This window comes from Buceros rhinoceros, unplaced genomic scaffold (assembly GCF_000710305.1).
Source record: "Buceros rhinoceros silvestris isolate BGI_N320 unplaced genomic scaffold, ASM71030v1 scaffold5326, whole genome shotgun sequence".
In the NCBI taxonomy this organism is placed as follows: Eukaryota; Metazoa; Chordata; class Aves; order Bucerotiformes; family Bucerotidae; genus Buceros; species Buceros rhinoceros.
The window spans coordinates 75,116-83,315 of NW_010419204.1; the positions used below are offsets into that span (position 1 = coordinate 75,116).

An 8,200-nucleotide genomic window follows, 5' to 3' on the forward strand; every position below is an offset into this window, starting at 1 on the left:
AGGGAAGTTGTACAGGGATTTTCCTCCATTTTTGCAGAGTTGAGATCTTAAACATCAAAGCACAGGGGAATATAAAGCTTTTTCAGCTCCCTATTACACTGTCCAGGATGACTCTGGATTTCCTGCAGGAAGTAGTATCCAACTTCTCTTGATCTACAAAGAACATGCATTCCTCTCGTTCTCTGCACCAGCTGAACTCCCTCAGCACCATGGCAGTTAACTGCTACCCAGTTAAATTCACAACAGCAGCAGAAATTCTCTGCCCCACTGTGACCTAAGATCCTCAGGACTGTCAAAAAACTGTTGCACCTCCTCTGCTTGCATTAGCTGCACAGATATTACGTGGGGGTTTTACTAAGGAAGGATTTTATGAATCAATGAACTTAGTTCAAGATACAGAGCTGGACAGTCCCTGCACGTGGCAGGTTTTGGGGCGGTGGATTGTCCCCCTACAGAGGTTAAGGCCAGCTCCAAAGCCTCGGCTCAAATCGAAGCTATCAGAAAGCATCGGGAAGTGTTCATCTCCCAAGCCCTATTTCAGAACCATTAATTTGAATTTCTTAGGAGAAATTGAGATGTGTTTGGTTTTTAACTCTCTCATCAGAAGGAAATTAAATTACGCTCTTGTTACGCCGATGTGAGCTGGGATTCATGTCTCTGGAAGCTTTTTACAGTGTAGCAAAACCACTAGGCTCTACAAAGGGGATTACACTGCTCTTCTCTGGTTCACTGGCTGAGTGAAATAGCACTGTTCGGCCCCCAGTTCTACGGCCCCCAGGGGCTCCAGCTGACCAACATGCACACCCTGCTGGTCACTGCCCACGTGCAGGCCCCCTGTTCTGGGTGCAGCGAACACGCTCAAGTCTTTTATTCATCGTACAATGCAACTGCAGTTGCCTAGATCTCCATTTCTACACTCCCCAAACTCACCCGCATCATCAGTAATAATTAATTGAAACTGCAAATTCTCCTGAACTTTCTCGGTGCCTCTTGTGACATCTGGACAGGCAGATTTCTGTGACGCTTCCCCATGGAGCGGGGTATGTGTGAAGAAACGCTGGACCCCTGCTCTCCAGTTCCCTGCTGGGTAGCTGTAGCTCATCTTTAGAGGAGCGAGATTGATTCCCAAGGCTGGCTGCTGTCTCTGGAGCTTGTGACTGGATGTGGGGGACTCCCAGCAGATTTCTACTTGAAAGAGAAGGAAGTATGTTGCAGCAGTGGTGTGCCGTGATGCCACCATAGAGCGAGAGGCCTGAGTGGGAAACGAGCCCCGGAGCATCGCTCTAGACTGGCAGGCAGTTTGATTGCTTTTTGTCCACAAGCTAAAGTATTCATTTGAAGGTGTAGAACTGTTTGTCTTTTTGCTGGCTTTGGCCTAATTACATATAACCCATGGACTTGAATCAAGTTGTTAATATTCCTCTGGTGTTTGCGGAGCCTCTGAGTGGAAGCACTCGATGTGCTCTGACTTAACATGCTGCATCTTTCTTCTGTTGTTCGATCAGACAAAGCTAATTCTCCATCATAGGGCCCAATCCTGCAGACCCCTGCTCAGAGGAGTATTGTCAGCAGGATCAGGAGATTAATCCTTTCTGTTTTTATCTTTGAAAACACAGATATTTATCTGACCCTTGGCCAAACCACCCCGGGGCTTATTTAGAGGAGCAGAAACATTATATTTATCTAAAATCCAAGAGGAACGTACAATCTGTAGATGACCCCTGGCTGCTTTAAGGTATCGCAGGGAATTTGCTGGCATTGATGCGGGTGGGTTCAGCATTCTTTGGGGTAGTTAACACACCAGTGCCCCGCATGACAGGTCAATAATTCTCTGCCCATTACGTGTGAAGCAGCACAGCAAGATTTGCTCTTGCTATGTGACAGAAGCTGAAGCATCCAGATGGAACCACATAGGTTGCAGCCCCCTGCATTATCCCATCTTTTATTTAGGCCTGACAAGCTCAGTTAGCATTATCTTGTGCTCCTGCATCGAGGGGACTTTTGTTAAAAAGGCAGAAGAAGAGAAGGGAAAGATAAAGGGAAAATATAACTGAGGAAAAAGTGAAAAACTAAAGGGGATTTATCTGGGAAGAGCTTTCCCCCGATACCGAGCAATGGGAACAGCTATATTAAGAATCATCAGGAACGTGACTTTTCAGATGCCAGTGCTTCTCGGATTCCCTTGGATGCTGCTGATACAGGTGAAGCAGGATGCATACAACTCCATCCAGTTCAGCGGGAAGGTCTAGTAACATGGATGCTGTCCCGTGGCTCCTTGTCGGCATTTCTCCAGTCCGGTCTCCCCAGCTCCTCAGCTCCAGATCTGCTTTCAGAGTCGGCTTTTTCTCTGCAATCAGTGCTATCTGCACGGCTCAAGATTCACTTAGAGCCTTGGGCAATCTCTTACAGTTAGAACGGTTCCTTTCTCTTGGCTCATGGATATCTTTAAACGATGGGGACATTTAGTAGCATTTTTCATTTTGGAGCAGTTTTTCAGGTTTTGGCAGCTAAGCTCAGGCGCTGCATTTAAGTGGCTGTGCAAGCAGGCTGACTTCCAGAGGTGCTGGGCTCCTGCTTCTCCCACTGTGACCTTACAGGGTCAGTAAAAGACCTAGTCCAGCTCCGTTCCTTTGCTGAGGAAAGGCAGTTTATGACCACTCAAAGAGCAAAATACTGAAACATCTGGAACCAGAATACATGTACATGGTTTCATTGCTTCACTTGGAGAGTTTGGAAATTATCATTTTATTCTTTTGAGGAAGGTACATAAAAAGGTTGTAAAGCTGAAGGAGATACAGTGAGACTCAGAACTTTGATACAGGGAAATTTGAGCAACACATGAAACCAGCTCCCAGGGTCAGCCCAGTCACAGGCTTACTGCGTTACTGCCCTTCTGGTCAGCTTGCTGTGACCAGATCTTCTGGTAAACCCTTCTGTAGTGTGGGAGTCAGTGGCAGAGCCCATCAGATGTGCTTTGTGATTATTCATAGTCAAAGCTCCGATCTAAAAGTTACAATGGCCCTGAGTAACATGATAAATAACTGTTAGACCTTTAAATACCTTTGTTGCAGCTGATACCACGTTTCCCAGCTGAAATCACATCCTTATACTGGCACAGACTGGACTGTGGGATCTGAAATTCACATGTGGATCCAAACCGGGATTTTTCTTCTTGGGACTAATTTCTTTTGAAAAAAAAGGGAAAAAAACAGAAACAAGGAATAAATACAGAGGAGTACGGAGAAATGCCTGACGGTCCTTTGTATTTGGCTCCGACCAGCAATAAATTTCAAGACTTTTTTCTTCCTTGGAAGAGTCCAATCCCAGGCTGCCTGGCTATGCAGAAAAAAACATCAAAGGGAATATTCTGGAAATAGTGCAAGGAGAAATGGGGTGAAGTGGTTTGGTTTTTTTTTTTCCCATGGTACTAACAGAGTTATCTACACTTGAGCACCGTGGCTCAGCCATCCCTCCTCAGCCCACCGTTTCTCTACAGGCACCTGTGAATTAGCTGACTCTGACCTGGCTGGAGGTAGTTAACTTTATCAGCACAGATGCACCTTATCTCTCTGACTTTCAGCATGAAAAGAGGCTCCTATCAGGCAGCGATAAAGGAGGGAGAAAGGATGGCAGGGAGAACAAAGCCTTAGTGACAGCTTTCTCATTGTCTCTTCCTGCTGAGGCTTCTTTAGAGAACTATTTGTCTGCGTGACCTTCCGACTGCTCTGATTTATTTGGTTATTAAAATAAAACCTGAACTTCGCTGGAATATGACTGAAGAAAAGAAAAAAGGTGTCAGTTCAAATAATTTAACTGCACTAAAACCAGCACAATCCAGAGTTCTCTGGGTTTCTGCAAATACAGTATTCCCTGGTCTTCTCATTAGCTGTTGTCGTTTCCATCCAGCGTGCTGGGGGGAGATGAAAGGTAACTGATCTGTATATCTATATCTAAATACATTGCTGCCTGCTGCCTGTCACCAGCTAAGGACAGCTCTTCTCTGCAGCCAAGCCTTCACCTGTATCCTGGCCTAAGAATTCACTTTTCTTGTATCCCAGGGCAGGTATCTGAGAATTTCTTCAGGACCTGCCAGTGCTTCATGAAAGGTCCTTTTCCTTTCCTGTGCTGGAGCCAGAAGGCTCCTGGCTGAGCCGCTGCCTGGGGAGCAGCTCTCCCATCGCTCCCTGCCCTTGCCCATCTGCCTGCACGCTGTGCCCTGCTTTCCTCTGTTTTCATGTGCTGGTTTGCATCTTGCCGCTGCTTGTTCCCCCTAGGGCACTGCCTCCTGGCCACGCCTGGTTGGCGTGGGGCCACTGCAGCTTCTCTGGTGTGAAGGGCTGGTTGCTGGTCAGGACTCTGTTTGCTTTGCCCAGTGCCAGACAGTACTTTCATCTCTTCTCTGGCTGTCACATTCCCTAACTGTTCTTCTAATGCGAGATTGTCCTCCTTTAGTAATTTTTCCTGTATTAGTTTTGAGATTGATCCTGTGAAGTTCTTATCCTGCAGTATGTCATCCCCAGCTCTGAAAGCCAAGGCAGTTGTTGTCAGCTGCAGCTCAGGTTCCTGCACATTAATTGCCTTTGTGTGTCCCTGATTTTTCTCATAGACTTTTTTTTCCATGACGTATTTTTCTTTGGAAAACATTAAGCATCATTTACCTCAAATAGCCTGATTGGATTTTTGCTGCATTCTTCTCTGAGCTTGTCATTAAGTCCCCAAGCTCTGCTGATGTTATCATCAGTTTGCCCAACGCATATTACAGAATTAACAGCTTTGAAACTGCACAAGAGTTGTCTGTGTTGGGTTCTGAAAAGATTAACTTTCTCCTGACCCTCTTTCTGCAGTTCTTTCCGTTCAGGACACACAAGGGTCTATTTCTTGTGCTATCCTGCTTGAAAGCCATCGCTGATAGATTTTCTGTGCAGTTTCCTGCTCTGGGTTTAGCAAAGAGCAGTAACGAGGCACATGAGCTAGAAATACACTAAACAGAGTTTAAAGACTTCTCCTAGAGCAGCTAATTACACAGCAGAAAAGCAGCGTTGAAGTTCCTGTGCCTCTCAGGCAAGGAGCCTCCCTTACTCAATAGGCTACAAATAAGATACGTCAGCGAGCACCTTTGAAAGGTGAACGCTGCATCTCCTCCTTCCTGCCTAGAGGAAAATGCTACAGTTTGGCCACTTCCAAACCTTGTGGAGCTGCTGCTGGCACCTCCTGGGACAGCAGCAGAGACCAGTCCTGCTCCTCCTGATGCAGGAATCGTGTCGGCTTCCCGGCACATTGGGAAAGCTTCCCGTCCCTCCTTCCGAGGCCAGCCAGCCTGCTCTTGCAGCATTGTCACAGCCATCTATATCTGCACCTGACAGGCAGCAGCCCCATCTCCAGCTCAGTCCGCTGACTGGTGTATAATAAAGCACCAGAAAGGCACGCACAGCCCTTTCTGCGTCAGCTAGAAAGGTGCTCAATAGCTTTATACGTTATCCTGTCCAAATGGGCGTGGGGAGGATCTCAGCCTGGGAACACACCGCTTGGAGGAGGGGGCAGAAGCCCTCACGCACCTCTGCATAGTGTAGAGGAGCTTCAGGAACTGATTATCTTGTGGTTGTTTTACAGAGGAAAAGTCTGAGGCTCCCAGAGTGCCTGGCTGCCGAGTGTCACCATCAGCTCAGCGTTGTTTTAGCTTAGCTGTTTGTAGCGTGGCTCTACACCAGCCCAACCACAGCGTGTAACAGCAGAGTGCAGGGAGCTGCCGTAACCCATTTCAGCCCATGAGCTATCGCCAGCTCGGGACTAACCCAATCCTTTCAGGGATGCTAACTCACATCACAAAATCGTGCTCCTGTGCCCCGATTTGCCGCAGGCTTCCCCCGGGACAGCCCCGTGCTTCAGCGCCTGGGTGCTAAAAGGAACAGCGTTTTGCTCCCTCAGCTTTCCAGCCACAAAGGAGCTGAAACACTGCACAAGTGAAGGGGTTGAGGAAGCAGAGGCTGCAGTGGCAGTGGCATCTCATACAGAGAACTGTAAGAGTCTTCCCTTGCTGGGCTCTGCTGGTTGGGCTGGTACCAGCTAGAAGCTGGCCATTATTTGGCAAATTATGATCTAAAGCATATGGCCCAGGAAGGGGAGATGGTGATGGAAATCTTTATAGAAAACATTTCACAAAATGTAAACAACAGATTTTCTACACCGAGATGAAGATGGAGATTAATGCTTGAATTATTCTGGATAATTAGTGTATCAGGTAATGATTTAAAATCTGGCACATCTGTGAATACATCACTTTGACTGAATTAGAAAATCCTCACAACTGCCACAGTAAGATGGCTTCAGCGATCCCAGTGGAAATCTTTATGGGAGATTAATTCTCACTTCAAATGGCAGAGATTTGCAAGAGGATTATGTGGCCAATACGACACATTCGCATTGTGATAGTAAGTGATGCAGGATTTTTTTCACACAGAGAAACCGAGTACTGGTTCCTTTGAGCTCATGTGTTCTTTGAGCTTGAGGGCTCTGCCCTCTTAAGCAGTAGAGTGTTTTATAGCGGAAATGATGAACAGTGCTTGAAAGAAAATGGTGGCCAGGTCCAGGCTGAGCAGGGGTTGGACTCTCACTGTACTGGTATTGAGGAGCTTGCTCTGGGCGTTCACCTATGCGCAGTCTTCACAACAGCTTTGATGCAAAGCAGGCTCCGACCCGGGCATCTCTCAAAAATGTAGGTCTTGCCCAGTGGCCTGCAGTCACTGAGGAGACGCACCAAGGGCCGGGAGCGTGCTGGTGGTCTGCTGGGCCATGTTCACAGGCGATGCAACAACTGACGTGCTGGCTGTCCCTCACAAGAGCTTCAGGTTTGTGGTGGGTATCGAATGATTGCTGGAGCATGGCACTCTTAGTCCTCAACACAGGCAGCAGAGCGAGGGACGCTCTGTACAGATTTCGCTGCCTACAGCACTACAGAGAGCTGTACCCAAGAAAACGGTGGTTTTCCAGCACACACAGAAGCTCTCAGTAAAATGGAAATGTCTCTTTGCTATATATTTCCAATAGAGAACTGCTGCCAGGAGCTCTCCTCTGATTTGCTCAGGTTCTCAAAACATCAAGGTGAATAATTGACCCAGGCTGAGTTTGTAAACCCTGGGGAATCCAGAGCAGCAGAAGAGAAAGAAAAGATACTTCGAGCTTTGGTCTGTCTTGTAAGAGAGGTGATATTGCACTTGTTGACTGAGACTGCACAGGAAGAAATACAGGTGGGGCCGAAGCCAGCATCCACCAGCCTCCTCACAGACACATTTCCATCATCAGGGATTTGTTCAGACCGACCACTAAACGTCCCTGGGCTCACCTGGCCTGTGATGCTGGTTGTGGTCATGCTTCTGCTGAAGACCGTTCCAGCTGAAGTTGCCTTTAACTCTGAGCAGTTCCTGGGCAGCAGGTGTCCTGTGGAGCTCAGAGCACTAACCCACAGCCTGGGAAGGAGGAACAGCAGCTTTAAGGCCCCAGCTTGTCCTGCTCTCCTGTGGCTCTGCTGAGTGTGCTGCAGCCTGCAGGTACAGACAGATGAAGGAAAAATGAGCAGGACTTTTAGGTTTTTTGGTGGCAATTATTTCTGCTGCTGCAAACGACATTTTTTACTACCCCAAACTTAATTCCACCACTGTCAGCTTGTAACGGTGATGCTGCAATTTCCCTTGCTTATGGGGTCTGGTAATGTAATGAGGCAAAAAGAAGCTGCTTCTGAGTCTACCTACGGCTTGAAAACAGCCCTTTCAGTAAGTTGTCAGGAGACAGTAGTGTTCTGGGCTGATTTCACACCATCCACAGAGATTAATGTGCTCCTGAGCCACCAAGGCAGTCTTTTTAACTCGAGAGCTGCACGTAGTTTAAATATATGAGTAAAATGGAGCTCAGCTGCACCTATGTGAGCATATTTTTCCCCTGCACTGGAGTGCAGCCAGAAAGCCAGCGTAGTCATTTTTGGGGTACGATGTTCAGCCAGATTTTATTAAACTCCCTGTCCTGCACTTTACTGCTGTTTCGGAGAGCTGCCGCCCTGCAGCCCAGCATCCTTCACTCCACAGCTGGTTGAAACTCCTCAGAAACTTAAAATCCCACATTGTCCTTTTCTCCCTCCTTGCGCTGTTTCTTAGCGTAGATCATCACGGCTGTGGTTTAATCTCTTGTCAGATACTGTTGATGTAAATGC

At 47.4% G+C, this 8,200-nt stretch overlaps 1 protein-coding gene across 1 annotated transcript in view; it reads left to right on the plus strand.

The window, feature by feature from the left end:
- The window catches only part of TRPC5 (transient receptor potential cation channel, subfamily C, member 5), a 58,804-nt gene that overhangs the window by 46,445 nt on the left and 4,159 nt on the right, over nt 1-8,200 (plus strand). The window lies entirely within an intron of this gene.